The sequence below is a fragment of the Coturnix japonica genome, unplaced genomic scaffold (assembly GCF_054131305.1).
Source record: "Coturnix japonica strain WE unplaced genomic scaffold, WE-NBRP24 Scf090, whole genome shotgun sequence".
Classification (NCBI taxonomy): domain Eukaryota; kingdom Metazoa; phylum Chordata; class Aves; order Galliformes; family Phasianidae; genus Coturnix; species Coturnix japonica.
Genome location: NW_028188993.1, coordinates 191,948 through 207,306, shown reverse-complemented (window position 1 = coordinate 207,306; position 15,359 = coordinate 191,948). Strand labels below are relative to the sequence as shown.

At 37.2% G+C, this 15,359-nt stretch overlaps 4 long non-coding RNA genes across 6 annotated transcripts; all 4 read left to right on the top strand.

Annotated features, from left to right (window-relative positions):
- The first annotated feature begins 56 nt into the window (after positions 1-56).
- Positions 57-3,563, top strand: LOC146751442 (uncharacterized). Its single transcript, XR_014941542.1, has 4 exons — positions 57-701; positions 782-890; positions 1,750-1,794; positions 2,318-3,563. It is a non-coding gene; the product is annotated as an uncharacterized LOC146751442 (long non-coding RNA).
- A 92-nt stretch (positions 3,564-3,655) lies between these two features.
- Positions 3,656-6,768, top strand: LOC146751441 (uncharacterized). 2 transcript variants are annotated; one of them, XR_014941536.1, is made up of 4 exons: positions 3,656-3,716; positions 4,590-4,658; positions 4,761-4,826; positions 6,294-6,768. It is a non-coding gene; the product is annotated as an uncharacterized LOC146751441 (long non-coding RNA). The 2 variants fall into 2 exon arrangements; XR_014941535.1 differs by lacking the exons at positions 3,656-3,716; positions 4,590-4,658 and having other exon boundaries at positions 4,666-4,826.
- A 117-nt stretch (positions 6,769-6,885) lies between these two features.
- On the top strand, positions 6,886-10,392 carry LOC146751440 (uncharacterized). Its single transcript, XR_014941541.1, has 4 exons — positions 6,886-7,530; positions 7,611-7,719; positions 8,579-8,623; positions 9,147-10,392. It is a non-coding gene; the product is annotated as an uncharacterized LOC146751440 (long non-coding RNA).
- Positions 10,393-10,484: 92 nt separating this feature from the next.
- Positions 10,485-13,597, top strand: LOC146751439 (uncharacterized). 2 transcript variants are annotated; one of them, XR_014941540.1, is made up of 4 exons: positions 10,485-10,545; positions 11,419-11,487; positions 11,590-11,655; positions 13,123-13,597. It is a non-coding gene; the product is annotated as an uncharacterized LOC146751439 (long non-coding RNA). The 2 variants fall into 2 exon arrangements; XR_014941539.1 differs by lacking the exons at positions 10,485-10,545; positions 11,419-11,487 and having other exon boundaries at positions 11,495-11,655.
- Positions 13,598-15,359: the final 1,762 nt, after the last annotated feature.

Sequence of the window (15,359 nt, the reverse complement as noted above, 5' to 3'; positions counted from 1 at the left end):
TTTTTTAATCATAGTCAGTGACTGCACTGTGCGGAAGATCATTCAAAATTGATTCTTTTTCTTTTCTAAGGTTTTCCCCTCCCTTGCTTTTAAACAAAGGTAGAAAACAAAACTTACTCTGTACTTCATTTGATCATTCTGCTTAGATATGAATTTTCTAATAAGTGGGTTGATCTGAAAATAATGCCTCCTCTTTTTTTCCATGGAAACTACAACAGATGGAGTACAAATAACAGGTTGAAAGAAGCTCAACTTTCAGCTACAAAAACAGTTTTCAGTATAGTCTCCTCACCATTAGCTATACATTTTTGCTAGCAGTGAAAAAGCCTCAGCATGCTGTGCTTGTAAACATTTCAGTGGCCATGGCTTGTCTTTCATGTCACTGGCTGCTGCTACTTATGTCTCCTGAAATGCACAAGCCACAAGTCACCTCAAGAAGCTAATACTGTAGTCATTCCATGATGTTTTAGTTGGCTGATGGTTTGGTTAATGTTTGCCTTCCTGTACTAACTAACAATCTAGTAATTTTACAGCGCTATGAGAGACATACTGCTTCTGCCTTACAAAAAACTGCTTGTTCAAGGTGTTCCTTTTTTCTTTTTCCAAATGCATAGGCAGGTTGCATTAGCTGATCTTGTAATCGTCAATAAAACGGATTTGGTTTCAAGGGAAGAATTGAATAAAGTCAGACCAACTGTCAGGTATGAAATTTCTGGTATAACCGTGACATTGTACATGCTCAAATGTTATTAGAAATTAGATCTCATGATTGTTCCAACAGATCGTGTAGTGAAAAAGAGCAGTGAGAAAGCAGTGAAAAAGAGTCTGCGCCTTTCTGGAGATGTTTCCAGTGCATTTCTGTGCTTCCACAGTCTTATCGGCTTGCCTAAGTAAGATTTGATGTTACCTGCTCAGAAGTGTAGAATTATAGAATAGAATCAAAGAATGCTTTTAAGTTGGAAGGAACCTTCAAGGACCATTGACTCCAACCTCTGGCTCTACTCAGGACCACCCAAAATTCCAATTCTATGTCTGAGAGCTTTCTCCAAATGTTCCTTGAACTCTGGCTGCTTGGGGCTGTTCCATGTCTACGGCCCTCTGGTGAAGAACCTTTTCCTAATACCCAACCTGACCCTCTTCTGGTGCAACTCCACACCGTTTCCTTGGCTAAATTAGGCCTAACAAATGCCTTATAATAGACCTTTGTCTTAAGTGCTCACATTCTTATACTATTGGGCAGCTGTTGCCATTTGTCTGAGTTAACTACGGGGGGCAATATCTGCTAGTCCATACATGTTTATTAGCAAATATAAAGGAGTATGGAAGATATCTGAATAATTGTCATGGATGTAAAAGAACAAACGGGCTGAATCAAAGCAGTGTTCAAAGGTGTGTTCCATCTTTCTCAGTACCCTGACAGACAAAATGGAATATTGAGAAATACTTTGCAACGTTATTTGTGGTTCAGACTCTTGAGAATTCTTAACCTTGCAGCTTGTACTGAGAGAAGAAAAATGCTCTGTTCAGTAGTAATATTTTATTGTCAGAAGTTGTGAATTTTGACCTTGGTTCGGCTATAAAATGTCACAAAAGCAAACTTTTTCTTGATGCCTCTTGGACTGTAAAACATTTAGTAACAGTGTGAGAGATGTCGTTATGTTTCTTGTATTGCTCTACATTGTTAAATTGTTCAATCGATATATTACAGTTGCGTTTGCACCTCATTTTGCTTTTTTCTATTTGTTTTAGGTCAATAAATGGACTTGTCGAAATTTTGGAGACACAAAGGTCGAGGTATTAGATTAACCTGTATTCCAACAAGTACCAAATCCTGTCCCACTGACATTATTTTTACCAAGCTTTCATTATGATCTGTTGGCTGTGCACATGCATACCTACCTTTACTGTGTTTTAATGTGTGCTTGTGTTCAAAGAGGTACAGAACGATTGTTCCCATCAGAGAATTAGATAACACTTAGGCATCCAAAACAAATCACATCTTTCAGAAAACAGATTCTTGTGTGGTTTTTAGTATTAATTTGTTTTTTAACTGTATTCACTAAAATTCTCTTTTTATGCACCCATATTACTGTACAGCTGAAAGCTGCTTTACTCCACGGTAGATAGCACTGACTGCTGACATCTGAAAATAGGGCTAGCTTCTGGTGCTTTGCATTGGAATAAGAGATCAGGAAAAAAAACCAACAAACATGAACAATTATTTATATGTTTAAAAATGAGTAATCGAAGCTTCAGTACACATAATTCTTACATGCAGTGAAAATACAAAGCTTTCTTTCTCTCCCTATCTGTGCAGAGTTGATCTTTCCAATGTGCCGGACCTGCATGCTTTAGACAGTCTATCTGGAATCAGGTATGGCAATAATTTCACTTTTATTAAAAGGAATGCTCATTGCATAGATAGACGCATGAAGTAGGTACATTTACATTTAGGCAGAGTCTGCATCTGAATTTCTGTTGCATGTTCTAGTTCAGACACTTGTTTACAATTCTCAGTAAGAGTAAGAAGTAATAGAAAGAGGATGTTTTTCCACTTGAGATACATGCAGCAAAAGATTGTAGGGTTTGTAAAATGAAATGAGAGCCAAAGCACCCATGATTGTTTGGCGTTTTCCCCCCGTTTCCCTTGTTGAGGCTTTAAGTTGTCCATTAGTACTACTAGTAATCAATAAGATCTCAGTGCTTTTTTCTGGTTCTCTTAAAACTCAGAGGATTTAATTTTTTTCTTGCTTTACATTGTGATGAACTGGAGACCTTAGTTTTCACAGGAAACTCTGAGTTCCACAACAACCTAAGCCTTGGAAATGTTGTTCAGCGTGTTCCTGGATCCGTTATGTCCTCTGGTTCTTTTATGACTAAGAGGCTCAGCTTTAAATTAGGAAGCACTGCACAGTGTGCAGTGGGAATTAGCTTTGGGAATGAGTTAAGTAGAAAGTGGTGTATAGTATTTCACTTCATTTTATACTGCACATTTTACTCTTAGAAGCAATGGCTTTGTTCCTTTTTTACTTCCTAACATAGTTTCAAAAAGTGATGCCCAACAAATCATCCCACAGATGTCAGAAGTTACTTTTTTGTTTTATAAAGATGTAAGAGTGTAAAATGTAGATAGAAGTCCATGGCGACTTACTCTATGATGGTTAAAAGTTAGTAGGTCGTACTACTAGCCTTGTTGTGAAAATGGGTCTCCTAAGTCTTTCTTGTAAGACACTGACAGCTGAGTTAGAATAAAGCGTTTCTAACCATAACAGACTCTCTTGGCCCAAGGACAGCTTGAATCCAACCAGAAATGACCATCCAATAGGTCACTCCTTGCTTTATCACTCTTAGGTCAGAATTTTTTTCCTAATCTAGAAAGGAAATCCGTAATTGTTCTGTACATTACTATAGTCAAATTAGAGAATTGACAGTGGAATTCCAGCAGTTAATCTGTGGCAGACTTCCTATCACAGATCATTTGAAAGATCAAACAAACATAATTAAACATAACTATTCTGAGATTAAAGCTGAATTAACAGTTGAAAATTACTTTGATAACAGCACTTTAGTTTTGGTCTGCAGTACTGAAGAGTTTGTGTAGATCTTGTTTGAGATAATGACACTGCATCCATCCAGTGCAAATGCAACATCTGCTTGTTTACAGCTTGCAGAAAAAATTGGAGAGTATGAAGACAACAGATGCACATCTCGACAAGGTAATTACAACAAGCACTGCTTCAGTCTCGCTGTTAGAAGATAGTTCAGGATAACTGCAACCATGGCATACTAATCATCTTATTTTTTCAGAAGGTTTCAGGTAGAGAATAGTATGTTTAAGATCTCTGGAATATTACACTGAATGCCATGTACTTTGATACAGATAGATAGTAAATGTATATACTGAGTTCTGCTTTCAAATATGGTTTAAGAGTTCTATTGTTGGAAACAGTGTTCTTGTACATGGAGAGCATTACTACAACAGACAAGTAATACTATTCTTTCAATATTTGTCCTTATTGAGCAATTGAGATTTGAGAATTGAGCCCTATACTTACACCTGATATTTATCCCGTAGGTCGAAATGATGTCAGTGTTTGTAGATATTGGGGAGTTGCTGTTCACAACTTTGCATTAATTAAGGTGTTAGAGAGACACATTCTGTGAGTGCTTCCCTTCGTTTTTACACAGAAAATCAACAGATCAACCTGTAACAGTGAATTAGGTTTTCCTATAAATTTGATATAATACCTACAGTCGCATGTGTGCTAGAAGGTTAGGAATGTGAAATGCTTTGTTTTTCCAGATATGTAACCCAGCTTTTATTTATGTCAGGGTAGAATCTTTTCTCTTGCTCTGTGCAATAAAACAATCCTTGCATATTACAGTTTAAATTGCATTTTTATCTTCCTGATTGTGTTTTATTTAGAGAGAAAATACAGTATTTTGTCTGTTTTGTGGTTTTGATTTTTAATAAATAATTGAAGGGGAAAGGGTCTGGCCTGTCACTCCTTTAGAGTATAAGCAGTTGTGTGCTAAATGCTGCTTTTAAGTATCTATCTTGTGTGTCTTGTGTGTCTTTCCATTTACAGGACATAGTGACAGTAACACTTGAAGTCCTAGGAAATATTAAGGAAGAAAACGTTAATCTCTTTATACAGGTAAATATGAATACATCGCAGTCAAGTGCGAAATCATTGTGTCCTTTTGTAGAAAATCATCTTACGCTGTTCTGTTTGTGAAAACATTTTTCCTCTTTGTAGAATCTTCTGTGGGAAAAGAATGTGAAAGATAGGACTGGATGTACCATGGATGTCATAAGACTGAAGGTTTGCCTGAAACTTCCAACCTCTTTGTTTTGTGCTTTCCCTCTTTTTAAATGGAAAGAAACTGCAGTGTATTGTCAGCCACATACAGGTCAAAGAGCAGACAAAAGAGAGAACATCAGTTTGTCATTGATCCATGTAGAGACACTTAAATACCTGCCAGCCAATGAGACCACTCAAGGTAGCTGACAGAGAAGCAAACCACAGTACTACTTGCTGTGTAGTGAAAGGGGAGACTTGCAGTCCCAAACATGAGTGGGACAGGATGAATGATCAGGACATAAGTGAAAGGAGGTGATGTTGTTTTCCCCTCCTTTGCTCTGAAAGGTCTCATCCATTTCACCTAGATGGCTCCTTATCTAGGGATGTAGTTACAGGTTTCTGTCCATGATTACAGTTATTGGCATAATAAACAGAAGTTTAACTGAGTGTAACAATGCAGCACAGTGCTAGCTATGGTCCCCCTAAAATTTTTTGATTACATCAGGCTGCAGTTTTAAAGATGTGATTTACACATAAGTGTATTCATCCCCGTGTACGATTCATTGCATAGTTCTGAGGTGAACGTTGGTGATGCTTGAGGATATACTTTCATTTTCCTTAAACCACAAAGCTAAGTAAATGATAAAAAAGTCGATTGTATGATTAGACAAGGTCTAAGGAAAACAATCAAATGTGCTGTGATTTGTTTCCTGAGAACATATGTGTGTCACAGGCAGCAAGGTAATTATTTCTACTTCACTGGAAGAAAGGTTTATTTCTTGACAAGTAGAACAACAGCAGCATAAAGCCAGCAGTGCTGATGCACTTCAAGCTGTCTGTTGTACTCATTAGCTGTACTGCTGATTAGAAGTATGCTTCTGTTGTACTGAGCTTTGGGATCCGAGTAATATTTACATTCTATTTTAGACAGTTTTCTAGTGATGAAAACTCTTTTAGTGCAACGTTTGGCATGTGAGTTAATGGACTTAGTTTTGAAGGTATTCCATTGTTAATTCCATTGCTAGTCATTTCACCACACAGATATTTGTTCTTTCTCTGCTATTGAGAGATTCTGTTTCAAGACAGTGTAAGTGTTAAGCATGAGAACTCAGTGGGAACAGACTCAGCATTTTTGCCTATTTTACATCACCTTGGACAGGTGATGAGGCTTTCATAGAGACATATATCATACATACAATCAAAGTGGCATGGTAGGAGATGACATTGAAATTTGCACAAATATTCCAGGTAACCGTCCAAATGAGAAGCTGAAGGCAGAGTATAGCAAAGTATAATTCTTAATTGTAAGAATGGTTGTTACAAGAGATGACTCTGTTGCATTGTTATTTTGATCAACCTCTGCATATTTGTCAGAGGTTTTTCCCTGCTCTGTGTACTTGTAAAGTTGTTTTGTTTTTCTTTTTTTCTCCGTAAGTATTTTGTTTTTAAAGGTTTGTTTATATACTCTAACAGTTATTTTTCTGGTAGGGGACTGGTATCTATTCAAGGCAAATCTCATCAAGAGATAGTCCAAGGTGTCCATGAGCTGTATGATCTGGAAGAGACTGCAATAGAATGGAAAGAAGATGAAAAAAGAACCAATAGGTTCATTCCCAGGGTGAGAGAGTGAGGCAGACTACTACATACTGTATCGGATTAACAGCTGATGTAGTTGCCTGGAAGTAGAATAAAATGTCAGGTAACAGAGGCATCTAAGTAAAGTGTACTGAAAGAACAGACCTACAGAACAGTGAGGATTGGTAAGTGCAGAAATAGTTTTTCATTTCTAGCTTTTTCATTGATAGTTGGCCATAAAAATAGTTCCTTACAATGTAGTCACTTAAGCGGTATGAATGAAAATCATACATTGTGTAAAATGATTTTGGCATAGTTTAAATGCAAATTAATTTGAGCATTTTTTAAACATGCTTAATCCAGTTGTTTTAATTATTGTCTAGCACTTGAGACAGGAGAAGCCAGAAGGCCTTGTCAATGAAGCATCTCGGTATGGATATCAAAACCACTTTTTTAATCATAGTCAGTGACTGCACTGTGCGGAAGATCATTCAAAATTGATTCTTTTTCTTTTCTAAGGTTTTCCCCTCCCTTGCTTTTAAACAAAGGTAGAAAACAAAACTTACTCTGTACTTCATTTGATCATTCTGCTTAGATATGAATTTTCTAATAAGTGGGTTGATCTGAAAATAATGCCTCCTCTTTTTTTCCATGGAAACTACAACAGATGGAGTACAAATAACAGGTTGAAAGAAGCTCAACTTTCAGCTACAAAAACAGTTTTCAGTATAGTCTCCTCACCATTAGCTATACATTTTTGCTAGCAGTGAAAAAGCCTCAGCATGCTGTGCTTGTAAACATTTCAGTGGCCATGGCTTGTCTTTCATGTCACTGGCTGCTGCTACTTATGTCTCCTGAAATGCACAAGCCACAAGTCACCTCAAGAAGCTAATACTGTAGTCATTCCATGATGTTTTAGTTGGCTGATGGTTTGGTTAATGTTTGCCTTCCTGTACTAACTAACAATCTAGTAATTTTACAGCGCTATGAGAGACATACTGCTTCTGCCTTACAAAAAACTGCTTGTTCAAGGTGTTCCTTTTTTCTTTTTCCAAATGCATAGGCAGGTTGCATTAGCTGATCTTGTAATCGTCAATAAAACGGATTTGGTTTCAAGGGAAGAATTGAATAAAGTCAGACCAACTGTCAGGTATGAAATTTCTGGTATAACCGTGACATTGTACATGCTCAAATGTTATTAGAAATTAGATCTCATGATTGTTCCAACAGATCGTGTAGTGAAAAAGAGCAGTGAGAAAGCAGTGAAAAAGAGTCTGCGCCTTTCTGGAGATGTTTCCAGTGCATTTCTGTGCTTCCACAGTCTTATCGGCTTGCCTAAGTAAGATTTGATGTTACCTGCTCAGAAGTGTAGAATTATAGAATAGAATCAAAGAATGCTTTTAAGTTGGAAGGAACCTTCAAGGACCATTGACTCCAACCTCTGGCTCTACTCAGGACCACCCAAAATTCCAATTCTATGTCTGAGAGCTTTCTCCAAATGTTCCTTGAACTCTGGCTGCTTGGGGCTGTTCCATGTCTACGGCCCTCTGGTGAAGAACCTTTTCCTAATACCCAACCTGACCCTCTTCTGGTGCAACTCCACACCGTTTCCTTGGCTAAATTAGGCCTAACAAATGCCTTATAATAGACCTTTGTCTTAAGTGCTCACATTCTTATACTATTGGGCAGCTGTTGCCATTTGTCTGAGTTAACTACGGGGGGCAATATCTGCTAGTCCATACATGTTTATTAGCAAATATAAAGGAGTATGGAAGATATCTGAATAATTGTCATGGATGTAAAAGAACAAACGGGCTGAATCAAAGCAGTGTTCAAAGGTGTGTTCCATCTTTCTCAGTACCCTGACAGACAAAATGGAATATTGAGAAATACTTTGCAACGTTATTTGTGGTTCAGACTCTTGAGAATTCTTAACCTTGCAGCTTGTACTGAGAGAAGAAAAATGCTCTGTTCAGTAGTAATATTTTATTGTCAGAAGTTGTGAATTTTGACCTTGGTTCGGCTATAAAATGTCACAAAAGCAAACTTTTTCTTGATGCCTCTTGGACTGTAAAACATTTAGTAACAGTGTGAGAGATGTCGTTATGTTTCTTGTATTGCTCTACATTGTTAAATTGTTCAATCGATATATTACAGTTGCGTTTGCACCTCATTTTGCTTTTTTCTATTTGTTTTAGGTCAATAAATGGACTTGTCGAAATTTTGGAGACACAAAGGTCGAGGTATTAGATTAACCTGTATTCCAACAAGTACCAAATCCTGTCCCACTGACATTATTTTTACCAAGCTTTCATTATGATCTGTTGGCTGTGCACATGCATACCTACCTTTACTGTGTTTTAATGTGTGCTTGTGTTCAAAGAGGTACAGAACGATTGTTCCCATCAGAGAATTAGATAACACTTAGGCATCCAAAACAAATCACATCTTTCAGAAAACAGATTCTTGTGTGGTTTTTAGTATTAATTTGTTTTTTAACTGTATTCACTAAAATTCTCTTTTTATGCACCCATATTACTGTACAGCTGAAAGCTGCTTTACTCCACGGTAGATAGCACTGACTGCTGACATCTGAAAATAGGGCTAGCTTCTGGTGCTTTGCATTGGAATAAGAGATCAGGAAAAAAAACCAACAAACATGAACAATTATTTATATGTTTAAAAATGAGTAATCGAAGCTTCAGTACACATAATTCTTACATGCAGTGAAAATACAAAGCTTTCTTTCTCTCCCTATCTGTGCAGAGTTGATCTTTCCAATGTGCCGGACCTGCATGCTTTAGACAGTCTATCTGGAATCAGGTATGGCAATAATTTCACTTTTATTAAAAGGAATGCTCATTGCATAGATAGACGCATGAAGTAGGTACATTTACATTTAGGCAGAGTCTGCATCTGAATTTCTGTTGCATGTTCTAGTTCAGACACTTGTTTACAATTCTCAGTAAGAGTAAGAAGTAATAGAAAGAGGATGTTTTTCCACTTGAGATACATGCAGCAAAAGATTGTAGGGTTTGTAAAATGAAATGAGAGCCAAAGCACCCATGATTGTTTGGCGTTTTCCCCCCGTTTCCCTTGTTGAGGCTTTAAGTTGTCCATTAGTACTACTAGTAATCAATAAGATCTCAGTGCTTTTTTCTGGTTCTCTTAAAACTCAGAGGATTTAATTTTTTTCTTGCTTTACATTGTGATGAACTGGAGACCTTAGTTTTCACAGGAAACTCTGAGTTCCACAACAACCTAAGCCTTGGAAATGTTGTTCAGCGTGTTCCTGGATCCGTTATGTCCTCTGGTTCTTTTATGACTAAGAGGCTCAGCTTTAAATTAGGAAGCACTGCACAGTGTGCAGTGGGAATTAGCTTTGGGAATGAGTTAAGTAGAAAGTGGTGTATAGTATTTCACTTCATTTTATACTGCACATTTTACTCTTAGAAGCAATGGCTTTGTTCCTTTTTTACTTCCTAACATAGTTTCAAAAAGTGATGCCCAACAAATCATCCCACAGATGTCAGAAGTTACTTTTTTGTTTTATAAAGATGTAAGAGTGTAAAATGTAGATAGAAGTCCATGGCGACTTACTCTATGATGGTTAAAAGTTAGTAGGTCGTACTACTAGCCTTGTTGTGAAAATGGGTCTCCTAAGTCTTTCTTGTAAGACACTGACAGCTGAGTTAGAATAAAGCGTTTCTAACCATAACAGACTCTCTTGGCCCAAGGACAGCTTGAATCCAACCAGAAATGACCATCCAATAGGTCACTCCTTGCTTTATCACTCTTAGGTCAGAATTTTTTTCCTAATCTAGAAAGGAAATCCGTAATTGTTCTGTACATTACTATAGTCAAATTAGAGAATTGACAGTGGAATTCCAGCAGTTAATCTGTGGCAGACTTCCTATCACAGATCATTTGAAAGATCAAACAAACATAATTAAACATAACTATTCTGAGATTAAAGCTGAATTAACAGTTGAAAATTACTTTGATAACAGCACTTTAGTTTTGGTCTGCAGTACTGAAGAGTTTGTGTAGATCTTGTTTGAGATAATGACACTGCATCCATCCAGTGCAAATGCAACATCTGCTTGTTTACAGCTTGCAGAAAAAATTGGAGAGTATGAAGACAACAGATGCACATCTCGACAAGGTAATTACAACAAGCACTGCTTCAGTCTCGCTGTTAGAAGATAGTTCAGGATAACTGCAACCATGGCATACTAATCATCTTATTTTTTCAGAAGGTTTCAGGTAGAGAATAGTATGTTTAAGATCTCTGGAATATTACACTGAATGCCATGTACTTTGATACAGATAGATAGTAAATGTATATACTGAGTTCTGCTTTCAAATATGGTTTAAGAGTTCTATTGTTGGAAACAGTGTTCTTGTACATGGAGAGCATTACTACAACAGACAAGTAATACTATTCTTTCAATATTTGTCCTTATCGAGCAATTGAGATTTGAGAATTGAGCCCTATACTTACATCTGATATTTATCCCGTAGGTCGAAATGATGTCAGTGTTTGTAGATACTGGGGAGTTGCTGTTCACAACTTTGCATTAATTAAGGTGTTAGAGAGACACATTCTGTGAGTGCTTCCCTTCGTTTTTACACAGAAAATCAACAGATCAACCTGTAACAGTGAATTAGGTTTTCCTATAAATTTGATATAATACCTACAGTCGCATGTGTGCTAGAAGGTTAGGAATGTGAAATGCTTTGTTTTTCCAGATATGTAACCCAGCTTTTATTTATGTCAGGGTAGAATCTTTTCTCTTGCTCTGTGCAATAAAACAATCCTTGCATATTACAGTTTAAATTGCATTTTTATCTTCCTGATTGTGTTTTATTTAGAGAGAAAATACAGTATTTTGTCTGTTTTGTGGTTTTGATTTTTAATAAATAATTGAAGGGGAAAGGGTCTGGCCTGTCACTCCTTTAGAGTATAAGCAGTTGTGTGCTAAATGCTGCTTTTAAGCATCTATCTTGTGTGTCTTGTGTGTCTTTCCATTTACAGGACATAGTGACAGTAACACTTGAAGTCCTAGGAAATATTAAGGAAGAAAACGTTAATCTCTTTATACAGGTAAATATGAATACATCGCAGTCAAGTGCGAAATCATTGTGTCCTTTTGTAGAAAATCATCTTACGCTGTTCTGTTTGTGAAAACATTTTTCCTCTTTGTAGAATCTTCTGTGGGAAAAGAATGTGAAAGATAGGACTGGATGTACCATGGATGTCATAAGACTGAAGGTTTGCCTGAAACTTCCAACCTCTTTGTTTTGTGCTTTCCCTCTTTTTAAATGGAAAGAAACTGCAGTGTATTGTCAGCCACATACAGGTCAAAGAGCAGACAAAAGAGAGAACATCAGTTTGTCATTGATCCATGTAGAGACACTTAAATACCTGCCAGCCAATGAGACCACTCAAGGTAGCTGACAGAGAAGCAAACCACAGTACTACTTGCTGTGTAGTGAAAGGGGAGACTTGCAGTCCCAAACATGAGTGGGACAGGATGAATGATCAGGACATAAGTGAAAGGAGGTGATGTTGTTTTCCCCTCCTTTGCTCTGAAAGGTCTCATCCATTTCACCTAGATGGCTCCTTATCTAGGGATGTAGTTACAGGTTTCTGTCCATGATTACAGTTATTGGCATAATAAACAGAAGTTTAACTGAGTGTAACAATGCAGCACAGTGCTAGCTATGGTCCCCCTAAAATTTTTTGATTACATCAGGCTGCAGTTTTAAAGATGTGATTTACACATAAGTGTATTCATCCCCGTGTACGATTCATTGCATAGTTCTGAGGTGAACGTTGGTGATGCTTGAGGATATACTTTCATTTTCCTTAAACCACAAAGCTAAGTAAATGATAAAAAAGTCGATTGTATGATTAGACAAGGTCTAAGGAAAACAATCAAATGTGCTGTGATTTGTTTCCTGAGAACATATGTGTGTCACAGGCAGCAAGGTAATTATTTCTACTTCACTGGAAGAAAGGTTTATTTCTTGACAAGTAGAACAACAGCAGCATAAAGCCGGCAGTGCTGATGCACTTCAAGCTGTCTGTTGTACTCATTAGCTGTACTGCTGATTAGAAGTATGCTTCTGTTGTACTGAGCTTTGGGATCCGAGTAATATTTACATTCTATTTTAGACAGTTTTCAAGTGATGAAAACTCTTTTAGTGCAACGTTTGGCATGTGAGTTAATGGACTTAGTTTTGAAGGTATTCCATTGTTAATTCCATTGCTAGTCATTTCACCACACAGATATTTGTTCTTTCTCTGCTATTCAGAGATTCTGTTTCAAGACAGTGTAAGTGTTAAGCATGAGAACTCAGTGGGAACAGACTCAGCATTTTTGCCTATTTTACATCACCTTGGACAGGTGATGAGGCTTTCATAGAGACATATATCATACATACAATCAAAGTGGCATGGTAGGAGATGACATTGAAATTTGCACAAATATTCCAGGTAACGGTCCAAATGAGAAGCTGAAGGCAGAGTATAGCAAAGTATAATTCTTAATTGTAAGAATGGTTGTTACAAGAGATGACTCTGTTGCATTGTTATTTTGATCAACCTCTGCATATTTGTCAGAGGTTTTTCCCTGCTCTGTGTACTTGTAAAGTTGTTTTGTTTTTCTTTTTTTCTCCGTAAGTATTTTGTTTTTAAAGGTTTGTTTATATACTCTAACAGTTATTTTTCTGGTAGGGGACTGGTATCTATTCAAGGCAAATCTCATCAAGAGATAGTCCAAGGTGTCCATGAGCTGTATGATCTGGAAGAGACTGCAATAGAATGGAAAGAAGATGAAAAAAGAACCAATAGGTTCATTCCCAGGGTGAGAGAGTGAGGCAAACTACTACATACTGGATCGGATTAACAGCTGATGTAGTTGCCTGGAAGTAGAATAAAATGTCAGGTAACAGAGGCATCTAAGTAAAGTGTACTGAAAGAACAGACCTACAGAACAGTGAGGATTGGTAAGTGCAGAAATAGTTTTTCATTTCTAGCTTTTTCATTGATAGTTGGCCATAAAAATAGTTCCTTACAATGTAGTCACTTAAGCGGTATGAATGAAAATCATACATTGTGTAAAATGATTTTGGCATAGTTTAAATGCAAATTAATTTGAGCATTTTTTAAACATGCTTAATCCAGTTGTTTTAATTATTGTCTAGCACTTGAGACAGGAGAAGCCAGAAGGCCTTGTCAATGAAGCATCTCGGTATGGATATCAAAACCACTTTTTTAATCATAGTCAGTGACTGCACTGTGCGGAAGATCATTCAAAATTGATTCTTTTTCTTTTCTAAGGTTTTCCCCTCCCTTGCTTTTAAACAAAGGTAGAAAACAAAACTTACTCTGTACTTCATTTGATCATTCTGCTTAGATATGAATTTTCTAATAAGTGGGTTGATCTGAAAATAATGCCTCCTCTTTTTTTCCATGGAAACTACAACAGATGGAGTACAAATAACAGGTTGAAAGAAGCTCAACTTTCAGCTACAAAAACAGTTTTCAGTATAGTCTCCTCACCATTAGCTATACATTTTTGCTAGCAGTGAAAAAGCCTCAGCATGCTGTGCTTGTAAACATTTCAGTGGCCATGGCTTGTCTTTCATGTCACTGGCTGCTGCTACTTATGTCTCCTGAAATGCACAAGCCACAAGTCACCTCAAGAAGCTAATACTGTAGTCATTCCATGATGTTTTAGTTGGCTGATGGTTTGGTTAATGTTTGCCTTCCTGTACTAACTAACAATCTAGTAATTTTACAGCGCTATGAGAGACATACTGCTTCTGCCTTACAAAAAACTGCTTGTTCAAGGTATTCCTTTTTTCTTTTTCCAAATGCATAGGCAGGTTGCATTAGCTGATCTTGTAATCATCAATAAAACGGATTTGGTTTCAAGGGAAGAATTGAATAAAGTCAGACCAACTGTCAGGTATGAAATTTCTGGTATAACCGTGACATTGTACATGCTCAAATGTTATTAGAAATTAGATCTCATGATTGTTCCAACAGATCGTGTAGTGAAAAAGAGCAGTGAGAAAGCAGTGAAAAAGAGTCTGCCCCTTTCTGGAGATGTTTCCAGTGCATTTCTGTGCTTCCACAGTCTTATCAGCTTGCCTAAGTAAGATTTGATGTTACCTGCTCAGAAGTGTAGAATTATAGAATAGAATCCAAGAATGCTCTTAAGTTGGAAGGAACCTTCAAGGACCATTGACTCCAACCTCTGGCTCTACTCAGGACCACCCAAAATTCCAATTCTATGTCTGAGAGCTTTCTCCAAATGTTCCTTGAACTCTGGCTGCTTGGGGCTGTTCCATGTCTACGGCCCTCTGGTGAAGAACCTTTTCCCAATACCCAACCTGACCCTCTTCTGGTGCAACTCCACACCGTTTCCTTGGCTAAATTAGGCCTAACAAATGCCTTATAATAGACCTTTGTCTTAAGTGCTCACATTCTTATACTATTGGGCAGCTGTTGCCATTTGTCTGAGTTAACTACGGGGGGCAATGTCTGCTAGTCCATACATGTTTATTAGCAAATATAAAGGGGTATGGAAGATATCTGAATAATTGTCATGGATGTAAAAGAACAAACGGGCTGAATCAAAGCAGTGTTCAAAGGTGTGTTCCATCTTTCTCAGTACCCTGACAGACAAAATGGAATATTGAGAAATACTTTGCAACGTTATTTGTGGTTCAGACTCTTGAGAATTCTTAACCTTGCAGTTTGTACTGGGAGAAGAAAAATGCTATGTTCAGTAGTAGTATTTTATTGTTAGAAGTTGTGAATTTTGACCTTGGTTCGTCTATAAAATGTCACAAAAGCAAACTTTTTCTTGATGCCTCTTGGACTGTAAAACATTGAGTAACAGTGTGAGAGATGTCGTTATGTTTCTTGTATTGCTCTACATTATTAAATTGTTCAATGGATAT